This window comes from Garra rufa, chromosome 14, assembly GCF_049309525.1.
Source record: "Garra rufa chromosome 14, GarRuf1.0, whole genome shotgun sequence".
NCBI lineage: Eukaryota > Metazoa > Chordata > Actinopteri > Cypriniformes > Cyprinidae > Garra > Garra rufa.
In genome coordinates, this window is record NC_133374.1 from 42,489,702 (window position 1) to 42,502,149 (window position 12,448).

General features: G+C 43.0%; 5 non-coding genes across 5 annotated transcripts; all 5 read left to right on the plus strand.

The window, feature by feature from the left end:
• Window positions 1-1,239: 1,239 nt before the first annotated feature.
• LOC141285697 (U5 spliceosomal RNA) lies at window positions 1,240-1,355 on the plus strand. The gene has a single exon (XR_012338822.1). It is a non-coding gene; the product is annotated as a U5 spliceosomal RNA (small nuclear RNA).
• Window positions 1,356-3,146: 1,791 nt separating this feature from the next.
• Window positions 3,147-3,261, plus strand: LOC141285741 (U5 spliceosomal RNA). The gene has a single exon (XR_012338866.1). It is a non-coding gene; the product is annotated as a U5 spliceosomal RNA (small nuclear RNA).
• Window positions 3,262-5,052: 1,791 nt separating this feature from the next.
• Window positions 5,053-5,168, plus strand: LOC141285723 (U5 spliceosomal RNA). Its single transcript, XR_012338848.1, has one exon. It is a non-coding gene; the product is annotated as a U5 spliceosomal RNA (small nuclear RNA).
• Window positions 5,169-6,959: 1,791 nt separating this feature from the next.
• Window positions 6,960-7,075, plus strand: LOC141285733 (U5 spliceosomal RNA). The gene has a single exon (XR_012338858.1). It is a non-coding gene; the product is annotated as a U5 spliceosomal RNA (small nuclear RNA).
• A 1,777-nt stretch (window positions 7,076-8,852) lies between these two features.
• Window positions 8,853-8,968, plus strand: LOC141285698 (U5 spliceosomal RNA). Its single transcript, XR_012338823.1, has one exon. It is a non-coding gene; the product is annotated as a U5 spliceosomal RNA (small nuclear RNA).
• Window positions 8,969-12,448: the final 3,480 nt, after the last annotated feature.

Sequence of the window (12,448 nt, forward strand, 5' to 3'; positions counted from 1 at the left end):
CCGGGTTCGATTCCCGGCCAACGCATTTGTTTTGGCTCTGGCTGACGTTGAAGCAGAACTCCTTCTGTGACCTCTGTGAGCACCAAAATCTTTTGGATGAGTCGTTCAGCAGCAGCAAAGAGCTGGGTCTCCCCGTCGGGGAATCGAACCCCGGTCTTCCGCGTGACAGGCGGAGATACTGTCCACTATACTAACGAGGAGCTGTACCAGCTGTGCTTCGGCCCCAGCCGACTTGACTTCACAGACATCAGCATAAGGAGCCACTACTCCATGAAAAAAACAAATCAACCTGCCTTGATCTTATTGAGTCTCCCAATATCTTGAATGCTACACATTACAGGGGGTCCTCATTTGGACCACTTTACTATTATTACTATTTTTTTTTACTTTTCATAATGGGAACATGAAAAAAAGGATGGGAAATCATGTGGCAGTAACATCGCATTTACGTGGATCATATCGCCCACTGCTAGAATTCTACCACTGAACCACCAATGCTCGGAAAGGAGGGAGAACGTTTGGAATTAACACCGCATTTACGAGTATATTGCCCACTGCTAAACTTCGTCAACCTATAGATAAAGTGAACAAGTTTTATAGGCATTTGACGAATATAGACGGACTAATGAGTTTCTGAAAAGATTCGTCAGGGAACGGGGGTTGGTCGGTATGCAAAGGTTGGAGCTCCTTCAAGTAAATCAGGCTTCATTTTAAAGAACCTTACACACATGCAAGCACACACACAACTTAATTAAAAGAACTCTGTTCCTGCATTGGCCGGGAATCGGACCCGGGTCTCCCGCGTGGCAGGCGAGAATTCTACCACTGAACCACCAATGCTCGGCTGGGAGACTTTCGGCCTTCACATTGCCCTGGATTTAGTAATGGTGCGTAACTGTTACACGTCAAATCCAGGTAAAGGGGGGTTGGGTCAATATGCAAAGTTTGGAGCTCCTTCTAGCAAATCAGGCTTGGCCTTCAAGGCTCATTTTAAAGAATCCCACACACATGCAAACACACACCCCTTACTTAAAAGAACTCTGTTCCTGCATTTGCCCGGGAATCAGAGCCAGGCCTCCTGTGTGGCAGGCGAGAATGGATGATGGAAGAGACTTTTTAACTTTTACTCCTCCCATTTGGAGTGAGGGGGAGATGAAAATCTTATCGGCACCCTAGATTACCCTTTGTGAGTATAGTGGTTTACCACAGGGAGCGCACATGCTCAAGCGCATGGGCACACAACTCGAGTTTCTCTTCATAGACGCATAAATCTTTCGCCTTTTACTAAAGATTTCCGTGGAGGGGAACCTTTCCGAGTGACCTGTATTTTTGGGTGCTCTGCTCACAGCAGAGCTGCACTGCAGTTTCAATAGCAGACTAAATCTGACCACACACCAATGTGCATTGGAGCAAAGCGTGCTTTCTCGTGGACCGTGTTTGCAGCCTTTGCGCTTCCTGTGTCGCAACTTCACATTTTTTTTCAGCCAGCATGGAAAGACAGCACTCTCATGACATGATGGGATCCAAACCTTGGGCTTCAGCTACTTTGGCCCTGTCAGTGACTTATGTACTTCCAGCATTCTTTTCTGCTCACAACAGAGCTGTATTGGAGTGTCAAGAGTAAAACTGGCCACCAGCCAATGGGCGGTGGAACGAAGCGCGCCTCACCACGTTCTGTACTTGCGGCCTTTGCGCTTTCTGCGTCGCAGCTCCAGATTTCTTTAGCCCGCATGGAAAGACAGCACTCTCTCGTACATGACGGGATACAAACAAAGATGGCTTCAGCTCCTTTTGCCCTATCAGTGACTTGTGCATTTCAAGCATTCTTTTCAGATGGCTAAAAGCTGGAGTCGGGAACTTGCGTTGGTGGTATAGTGGTGAGCATAGCTGCCTTCCAAGCAGTTGACCCGGGTTCGATTCCCGGCCAACGCATTTGTTTTGGCTCTGGCTGACGTTGAAGCAGAACTCCTTCTGTGACCTCTGTGAGCACCAAAATCTTTTGGATGAGTCGTTCAGCAGCAGCAAAGAGCTGGGTCTCCCCGTCGGGGAATCGAACCCCGGTCTTCCGCGTGACAGGCGGAGATACTGTCCACTATACTAACGAGGAGCTGTACCCGCTGTGCTTCGCCCCCAGCCGACTTGACTTCACAGACATCAGCATAAGGAGCCACTACTCCATGAAAAAAACAAATCAACCTGCCTTGATCTTATTGAGTCTCCCAATATCTTGAATGCTACACATTACAGGGGGTCCTCATTTGGACCACTTTACTATTATTACTATTTTTTTTTACTTTTCATAATGGGAACATGAAAAAAAGGATGGGAAATCATGTGGCAGTAACATCGCATTTACGTGGATCATATCGCCCACTGCTAGAATTCTACCACTGAACCACCAATGCTCGGAAAGGAGGGAGAACGTTTGGAATTAACACCGCATTTACGAGTATATTGCCCACTGCTAAACTTCGTCAACCTATAGATAAAGTGAACAAGTTTTATAGGCATTTGACGAATATAGACGGACTAATGAGTTTCTGAAAAGATTCGTCAGGGAACGGGGGTTGGTCGGTATGCAAAGGTTGGAGCTCCTTCAAGTAAATCAGGCTTCATTTTAAAGAACCTTACACACATGCAAGCACACACACAACTTAATTAAAAGAACTCTGTTCCTGCATTGGCCGGGAATCGGACCCGGGTCTCCCGCGTGGCAGGCGAGAATTCTACCACTGAACCACCAATGCTCGGCTGGGAGACTTTCGGCCTTCACATTGCCCTGGATTTAGTAATGGTGCGTAACTGTTACACGTCAAATCCAGGTAAAGGGGGGTTGGGTCAATATGCAAAGTTTGGAGCTCCTTCTAGCAAATCAGGCTTGGCCTTCAAGGCTCATTTTAAAGAATCCCACACACATGCAAACACACACCCCTTACTTAAAAGAACTCTGTTCCTGCATTTGCCCGGGAATCAGAGCCAGGCCTCCTGTGTGGCAGGCGAGAATGGATGATGGAAGAGACTTTTTAACTTTTACTCCTCCCATTTGGAGTGAGGGGGAGATGAAAATCTTATCGGCACCCTAGATTACCCTTTGTGAGTATAGTGGTTTACCACAGGGAGCGCACATGCTCAAGCGCATGGGCACACAACTCGAGTTTCTCTTCATAGACGCATAAATCTTTCGCCTTTTACTAAAGATTTCCGTGGAGGGGAACCTTTCCGAGTGACCTGTATTTTGGGTGCTCTGCTCACAGCAGAGCTGCACTGCAGTTTCAATAGCAGACTAAATCTGACCACACACCAATGTGCATTGGAGCAAAGCGTGCTTTCTCGTGGACCGTGTTTGCAGCCTTTGTGCTTCCTGTGTCGCAACTTCACTTTTTTTTTCAGCCAGCATGGAAAGACAGCACTCTCATGACATGATGGGATCCAAACCTTGGGCTTCAGCTACTTTGGCCCTGTCAGTGACTTATGTACTTCCAGAATTCTTTTCTGCTCACAACAGAGCTGTATTGGAGTGTCAAGAGTAAAACTGGCCACCAGCCAATGGGCGGTGGAACGAAGCGCGCCTCACCACGTTCTGTACTTGCGGCCTTTGCGCTTTCTGCGTCGCAGCTCCAGATTTCTTTAGCCCGCATGGAAAGACAGCACTCTCTCGTACATGACGGGATACAAACAAAGATGGCTTCAGCTCCTTTTGCCCTATCAGTGACTTGTGCATTTCAAGCATTCTTTTCAGATGGCTAAAAGCTGGAGTCGGGAACTTGCGTTGGTGGTATAGTGGTGAGCATAGCTGCCTTCCAAGCAGTTGACCCGGGTTCGATTCCCGGCCAACGCATTTGTTTTGGCTCTGGCTGACGTTGAAGCAGAACTCCTTCTGTGACCTCTGTGAGCACCAAAATCTTTTGGATGAGTCGTTCAGCAGCAGCAAAGAGCTGGGTCTCCCCGTCGGGGAATCGAACCCCGGTCTTCCGCGTGACAGGCGGAGATACTGTCCACTATACTAACGAGGAGCTGTACCCGCTGTGCTTCGCCCCCAGCCGACTTGACTTCACAGACATCAGCATAAGGAGCCACTACTCCATGAAAAAAACAAATCAACCTGCCTTGATCTTATTGAGTCTCCCAATATCTTGAATGCTACACATTACAGGGGGTCCTCATTTGGACCACTTTACTATTATTACTATTTTTTTTTACTTTTCATAATGGGAACATGAAAAAAAGGATGGGAAATCATGTGGCAGTAACATCGCATTTACGTGGATCATGTCGCCCACTGCTAGAATTCTACCACTGAACCACCAATGCTCGGAAAGGAGGGAGAACGTTTGGAATTAACACCGCATTTACGAGTATATTGCCCACTGCTAAACTTCGTCAACCTATAGATAAAGTGAACAAGTTTTATAGGCATTTGACGAATATAGACGGACTAATGAGTTTCTGAAAAGATTCGTCAGGGAACGGGGGTTGGTCGGTATGCAAAGGTTGGAGCTCCTTCAAGTAAATCAGGCTTCATTTTAAAGAACCTTACACACATGCAAGCACACACACAACTTAATTAAAAGAACTCTGTTCCTGCATTGGCCGGGAATCGGACCCGGGTCTCCCGCGTGGCAGGCGAGAATTCTACCACTGAACCACCAATGCTCGGCTGGGAGAACTTCGGCCTTCACATTGCCCTGGATTTAGTAATGGTGCGTAACTGTTACACGTCAAATCCAGGGAAAGGGGGGTTGGGTCAATATGCAAAGTTTGGAGCTCCTTCTAGCAAATCAGGCTTGGCCTTCAAGGCTCATTTTAAAGAATCCCACACACATGCAAACACACACCCCTTACTTAAAAGAACTCTGTTCCTGCATTTGCCCGGGAATCAGAGCCAGGCCTCCTGTGTGGCAGGCGAGAATGGATGATGGAAGAGACTTTTTAACTTTTACTCCTCCCATTTGGAGTGAGGGGGAGATGAAAATCTTATCGGCACCCTAGATTACCCTTTGTGAGTATAGTGGTTTACCACAGGGAGCGCACATGCTCAAGCGCATGGGCACACAACTCGAGTTTCTCTTCATAGACGCATAAATCTTTCGCCTTTTACTAAAGATTTCCGTGGAGGGGAACTTTTCCGAGTGACCTGTATTTTTGGGTGCTCTGCTCACAGCAGAGCTGCACTGCAGTTTCAATAGCAGACTAAATCTGACCACACACCAATGTGCATTGGAGCAAAGCGTGCTTTCTCGTGGACCGTGTTTGCAGCCTTTGCGCTTCCTGTGTCGCAACTTCACATTTTTTTTCAGCCAGCATGGAAAGACAGCACTCTCATGACATGATGGGATCCAAACCTTGGGCTTCAGCTACTTTGGCCCTGTCAGTGACTTATGTACTTCCAGCATTCTTTTCTGCTCACAACAGAGCTGTATTGGAGTGTCAAGAGTAAAACTGGCCACCAGCCAATGGGCGGTGGAACGAAGCGCGCCTCACCACGTTCTGTACTTGCGGCCTTTGCGCTTTCTGCGTCGCAGCTCCAGATTTCTTTAGCCCGCATGGAAAGACAGCACTCTCTCGTACATGACGGGATACAAACAAAGATGGCTTCAGCTCCTTTTGCCCTATCAGTGACTTGTGCATTTCAAGCATTCTTTTCAGATGGCTAAAAGCTGGAGTCGGGAACTTGCGTTGGTGGTATAGTGGTGAGCATAGCTGCCTTCCAAGCAGTTGACCCGGGTTCGATTCCCGGCCAACGCATTTGTTTTGGCTCTGGCTGACGTTGAAGCAGAACTCCTTCTGTGACCTCTGTGAGCACCAAAATCTTTTGGATGAGTCGTTCAGCAGCAGCAAAGAGCTGGGTCTCCCCGTCGGGGAATCGAACCCCGGTCTTCCGCGTGACAGGCGGAGATACTGTCCACTATACTAACGAGGAGCTGTACCCGCTGTGCTTCGGCCCCAGCCGACTTGACTTCACAGACATCAGCATAAGGAGCCACTACTCCATGAAAAAAACAAATCAACCTGCCTTGATCTTATTGAGTCTCCCAATATCTTGAATGCTACACATTACAGGGGGTCCTCATTTGGACCACTTTACTATTATTACTATTTTTTTTTACTTTTCATAATGGGAACATGAAAAAAAGGATGGGAAATCATGTGGCAGTAACATCGCATTTACGTGGATCATATCGCCCACTGCTAGAATTCTACCACTGAACCACCAATGCTCGGAAAGGAGGGAGAACGTTTGGAATTAACACCGCATTTACGAGTATATTGCCCACTGCTAAACTTTGTCAACCTATAGATAAAGTGAACAAGTTTTATAGGCATTTGACGAATATAGACGGACTAATGAGTTTCTGAAAAGATTCGTCAGGGAACGGGGGTTGGTCGGTATGCAAAGGTTGGAGCTCCTTCAAGTAAATCAGGCTTCATTTTAAAGAACCTTACACACATGCAAGCACACACACAACTTAATTAAAAGAACTCTGTTCCTGCATTGGCCGGGAATCGGACCCGGGTCTCCCGCGTGGCAGGCGAGAATTCTACCACTGAACCACCAATGCTCGGCTGGGAGAACTTCGGCCTTCACATTGCCCTGGATTTAGTAATGGTGCGTAACTGTTACACGTCAAATCCAGGGAAAGGGGGGTTGGGTCAATATGCAAAGTTTGGAGCTCCTTCTAGCAAATCAGGCTTGGCCTTCAAGGCTCATTTTAAAGAATCCCACACACATGCAAACACACACCCCTTACTTAAAAGAACTCTGTTCCTGCATTTGCCCGGGAATCAGAGCCAGGCCTCCTGTGTGGCAGGTGAGAATGGATGATGGAAGAGACTTTTTAACTTTTACTCCTCCCATTTGGAGTGAGGGGGAGATGAAAATCTTATCGGCACCCTAGATTACCCTTTGTGAGTATAGTGGTTTACCACAGGGAGCGCACATGCTCAAGCGCATGGGCACACAACTCGAGTTTCTCTTCATAGACGCATAAATCTTTCGCCTTTTACTAAAGATTTCCGTGGAAGGGAACCTTTCCGAGTGACCTGTATTTTTGGGTGCTCTGCTCACAGCAGAGCTGCACTGCAGTTTCAATAGCAGACTAAATCTGACCACACACCAATGTGCATTGGAGCAAAGCGTGCTTTCTCGTGGACCGTGTTTGCAGCCTTTGCGCTTCCTGTGTCGCAACTTCACATTTTTTTTCAGCCAGCATGGAAAGACAGCACTCTCATGACATGATGGGATCCAAACCTTGGGCTTCAGCTACTTTGGCCCTGTCAGTGACTTATGTACTTCCAGCATTCTTTTCTGCTCACAACAGAGCTGTATTGGAGTGTCAAGAGTAAAACTGGCCACCAGCCAATGGGCGGTGGAACGAAGCGCGCCTCACCACGTTCTGTACTTGCGGCCTTTGCGCTTTCTGCGTCGCAGCTCCAGATTTCTTTAGCCCGCATGGAAAGACAGCACTCTCTCGTACATGACGGGATACAAACAAAGATGGCTTCAGCTCCTTTTGCCCTATCAGTGACTTGTGCATTTCAAGCATTCTTTTCAGATGGCTAAAAGCTGGAGTCGGGAACTTGCGTTGGTGGTATAGTGGTGAGCATAGCTGCCTTCCAAGCAGTTGACCCGGGTTCGATTCCCGGCCAACGCATTTGTTTTGGCTCTGGCTGACGTTGAAGCAGAACTCCTTCTGTGACCTCTGTGAGCACCAAAATCTTTTGGATGAGTCGTTCAGCAGCAGCAAAGAGCTGGGTCTCCCCGTCGGGGAATCGAACCCCGGTCTTCCGCGTGACAGGCGGAGATACTGTCCACTACACTAACGAGGAGCTGTACCCGCTGTGCTTCGCCCCCAGCCGACTTGACTTTACAGACATCAGCATAAGGAGCCACTACTCCATGAAAAAAACAAATCAACCTGCCTTGATCTTATTGAGTCTCCCAATATCTTGAATGCTACACATTACAGGGGGTCCTCATTTGGACCACTTTACTATTATTACTATTTTTTTTTACTTTTCATAATGGGAACATGAAAAAAAGGATGGGAAATCATGTGGCAGTAACATCGCATTTACGTGGATCATATCGCCCACTGCTAGAATTCTACCACTGAACCACCAATGCTCAGAAAGGAGGGAGAACGTTTGGAATTAACACCGCATTTACGAGTATATTGCCCACTGCTAAACTTCGTCAACCTATAGATAAAGTGAACAAGTTTTATAGGCATTTGACGAATATAGACGGACTAATGAGTTTCTGAAAAGATTCGTCAGGGAACGGGGGTTGGTCGGTATGCAAAGGTTGGAGCTCCTTCTCATTTTAAAGAACCTTACACACATGCAAGCACACACACAACTTAATTAAAAGCACTCTGTTCCTGCATTGGCCGGGAATCGGACCCGGGTCCCCCGCGTGGCAGGCGAGAATTCTACCACTGAACCACCAATGCTCGGCTGGGAGACTTTAGGCCTTCACATTGCTCTGGATTTAGTAATGGTGCGTAACTGTTACACGTCAAATCCAGGTAAAGGGGGGTTGGGTCAATATGCAAAGTTTGGAGCTCCTTCTAGCAAATCAGGCTTGGCCTTCAAGGCTCATTTTAAAGAATCCCACACACATGCAAACACACACCCCTTACTTAAAAGAACTCTGTTCCTGCATTTGCCCGGGAATCAGAGCCAGGCCTCCTGTGTGGCAGGCGAGAATGGATGATGGAAGAGACTTTTTAACTTTTACTCCTCCCATTTGGAGTGAGGGGGAGATGAAAATCTTATCGGCACCCTAGATTACCCTTTGTGAGTATAGTGGTTTACCACAGGGAGCGCACATGCTCAAGCGCATGGGCACACAACTCGAGTTTCTCTTCATAGACGCATAAATCTTTCGCCTTTTACTAAAGATTTCCGTGGAGGGGAACCTTTCCGAGTGACCTGTATTTTTGGGTGCTCTGCTCACAGCAGAGCTGCACTGCAGTTTCAATAGCAGACTAAATCTGACCACACACCAATGTGCATTGGAGCAAAGCGTGCTTTCTCGTGGACCGTGTTTGCAGCCTTTGCGCTTCCTGTGTCGCAACTTCACATTTTTTTTCAGCCAGCATGGAAAGACAGCACTCTCATGACATGATGGGATCCAAACCTTGGGCTTCAGCTACTTTGGCCCTGTCAGTGACTTATGTACTTCCAGCATTCTTTTCTGCTCACAACAGAGCTGTATTGGAGTGTCAAGAGTAAAACTGGCCACCAGCCAATGGGCGGTGGAACGAAGCGCGCCTCACCACGTTCTGTACTTGCGGCCTTTGCGCTTTCTGCGTCGCAGCTCCAGATTTCTTTAGCCCGCATGGAAAGACAGCACTCTCTCGTACATGACGGGATACAAACAAAGATGGCTTCAGCTCCTTTTGCCCTATCAGTGACTTGTGCATTTCAAGCATTCTTTTCAGATGGCTAAAAGCTGGAGTCGGGAACTTGCGTTGGTGGTATAGTGGTGAGCATAGCTGCCTTCCAAGCAGTTGACCCGGGTTCGATTCCCGGCCAACGCATTTGTTTTGGCTCTGGCTGACGTTGAAGCAGAACTCCTTCTGTGACCTCTGTGAGCACCAAAATCTTTTGGATGAGTCGTTCAGCAGCAGCAAAGAGCTGGGTCTCCCCGTCGGGGAATCGAACCCCGGTCTTCCGCGCGGCAGCCGAAAATAGTTAAGCTTAACTTCCCTTAACTTTTCCCATTCATTCTCTATGGTAGTGCTTAACACTACGGATGCGATATATTTTTGGCCACACGTAGACTTCATGGCGCTGCTTCGTCTGTTTCCGTGGCGGGGAATTTAAAAAGCGTGGTAGTGTCATCTGTCAATCATTCCCAGGGGAGACCCGTTTTACGATCGGAGAGAGATCTGTTTACCGAATTGTCAACAAGTATTTACAGTCTAAACTACCTTCGGACAGGTTTTACCTTACATTTTACCTCAGGTGACCACTGTTTTTACGTCAGAGTTCGAGATCAACGCAATTAAGCTGTCAAACTGACACGGTAAGTTGAATTCCTTAGCAATACTAACTTACTGTATTGTATATACATTATCATTTATATATTGTATCATTTAAATTGTATGTATATTATCGTTTAAAACAATTTTAACAGTGTAATGTGATATAATTATATTGTAATTAATATACATGCACATGCATGCACACACACATTTTATTTAAACTGTAAAACATTTCTTTAAAAATAATTTTAAAAATGTGTGTGCAATTTAATGGTATGAATTAAAATGTGTGTATAAAACATTTTTACATTTTATATATACATTTTATATTAATTTGTTTAGATACATACACACACACATATATTCTGCAATTAAAATAATAAATATTAAATAATAACACCAGTTTATGATGATGCTGAAGACTGGAGTAATAATGCTGAGAATTCAGTTTTCTACCACAGAAATAAATGACAAAACATTTAAAATATATTCAAATCTAAAACAGTTAATTTAATATTGTGAGAAAAAAAAAAGTTTTTGCTGTTGCATATATATCCTTTTAAATATAATGTTACAATACTTATATGTATATAGTATTGTAATATTATATTTTATATAGTCATATATATATATATATATATATATATATATATATATATATATATATATATACTGTGAATTATAAAATACACTTGATATATTTTATTTCAATCTATATTTCAGGAATGGTTATTTGATGCATGCTCTGAAGACCCATCCTCCCACAGTACAGGCCACCAAAAACCAAAACTATTGCACCTCAACATCACACAAGGCACTGTGACAGTGAAGGATCCAAAGACAGAAAAGTTTCTACCAGATTCAGGTAAATAAATTATTATTAAATAAATCATGTATGTGCACACAAAGGCACATTTTATTTTTTTAGCAAATTTACTAATATTTTAAGCAAATATTTTATTTCTGTTAATATGTAGAACTGCTGAGCACAACACCTTTGCCCATGGCTGCCTCTCTCCGTGCAGCTTGCACCTCAACCCATCAAAACGGGTGGTCTTTTTGTTGGCCTATAGTAGACGGACAGATCCGATAAGAATTTCCATTGATTTGGCAATGCACCATGGGAGCAAGGGCCTTCTTAAACAGGTGAAAGTAGTTTCCTGTGTTCTCCACAACTTTAGATTTTATTATTATTATTATTGTAGTTGTTGTTGTTGTTTAAGCTACAAATAATTTATATCTTTAAATGATTTCATTTATTTAATTTGTTGTCTAATCAGATTTGTAAACACTAAATGTTCATAACTGCTACTATTAAGCTCTGTATATAATTATTTATTTTAAAATACACTACCAGTCAAAAGTTTTTGAACAGTAAACTTTTTAATGTTTTTTTAAAGAAGTCACTCTTCAAATGTCAGGCTCAGCAAGCCTGCGTTTATTTGATCCAAATTACAGTAAAAGCAGTTCAATTTTGATATATTTCTATTTTTTACTATTTAAAATAAGTGTTTTATATTTAAAAATAATTTTAAAATGTAATTTATTCCTGTGATTTCAAGGTGTCTTTGATGAATATAAAGTTCATTAGAACAGCATGTATCTGAAATAGAAATCTTGTAACATTATAATGTCTTTATTATCATTTGTTATTATATTATTTTGATCAATGTAAAGCATCCTTGCGAGATAAAAGTATTAATTTCTATAATTTATTTCAATACCACAGGAATAAACTGCATTTAAAATATATTCAAATAGAAAGTAGTTATTTTAAATAGTAAACATATTTCACAATACTACTGCATTTGTTGTATTTGGGATCATATATATATATATATATATATATATATATATATATATATATATATATAATTATTGTTGTTGAATCTATACATTTAAATTGTTTCATTTATTTCCATTTGTTCATTAAAATACCAGAAAGAAATGGACTTGTTTGCATTGTATTTTATTTGTTAAATTTAATTTTATTGACTTACATTGTTATTTTATCTTGATCAAATTTGTAAACACGAAATGTTAAAAATGGTTACTATTAAACATATGCAATTGTACATAATTATTTAATTTAAAATACATATATTTCTTGTTTTTTCTGTGTTGTCCACATCTTTACATTTTATTATATTTGTTGTTGTGGTTTATTCTATAAGTATTTAAGTATATTTATTTAATTATTATATATTTTGGTTAGTACTATACTGTACTAATGACCTTTTTTAATTTTTATATAATATGTATATTATTGTACTATCAATAAAATGAAAAACGTACTATTTGTTGGTGTTTATTAGTTATATTTCATATATATGGGTTTTCTGTACATAGTTATACAAATATGAAGTGAATGTCTCTTTAAAAAAAAAAAATGTCTAAAACATGATTGAAATCTTCTTTTCAATTATTCACTTTCAAATATTGTCTGTATTAAAGAT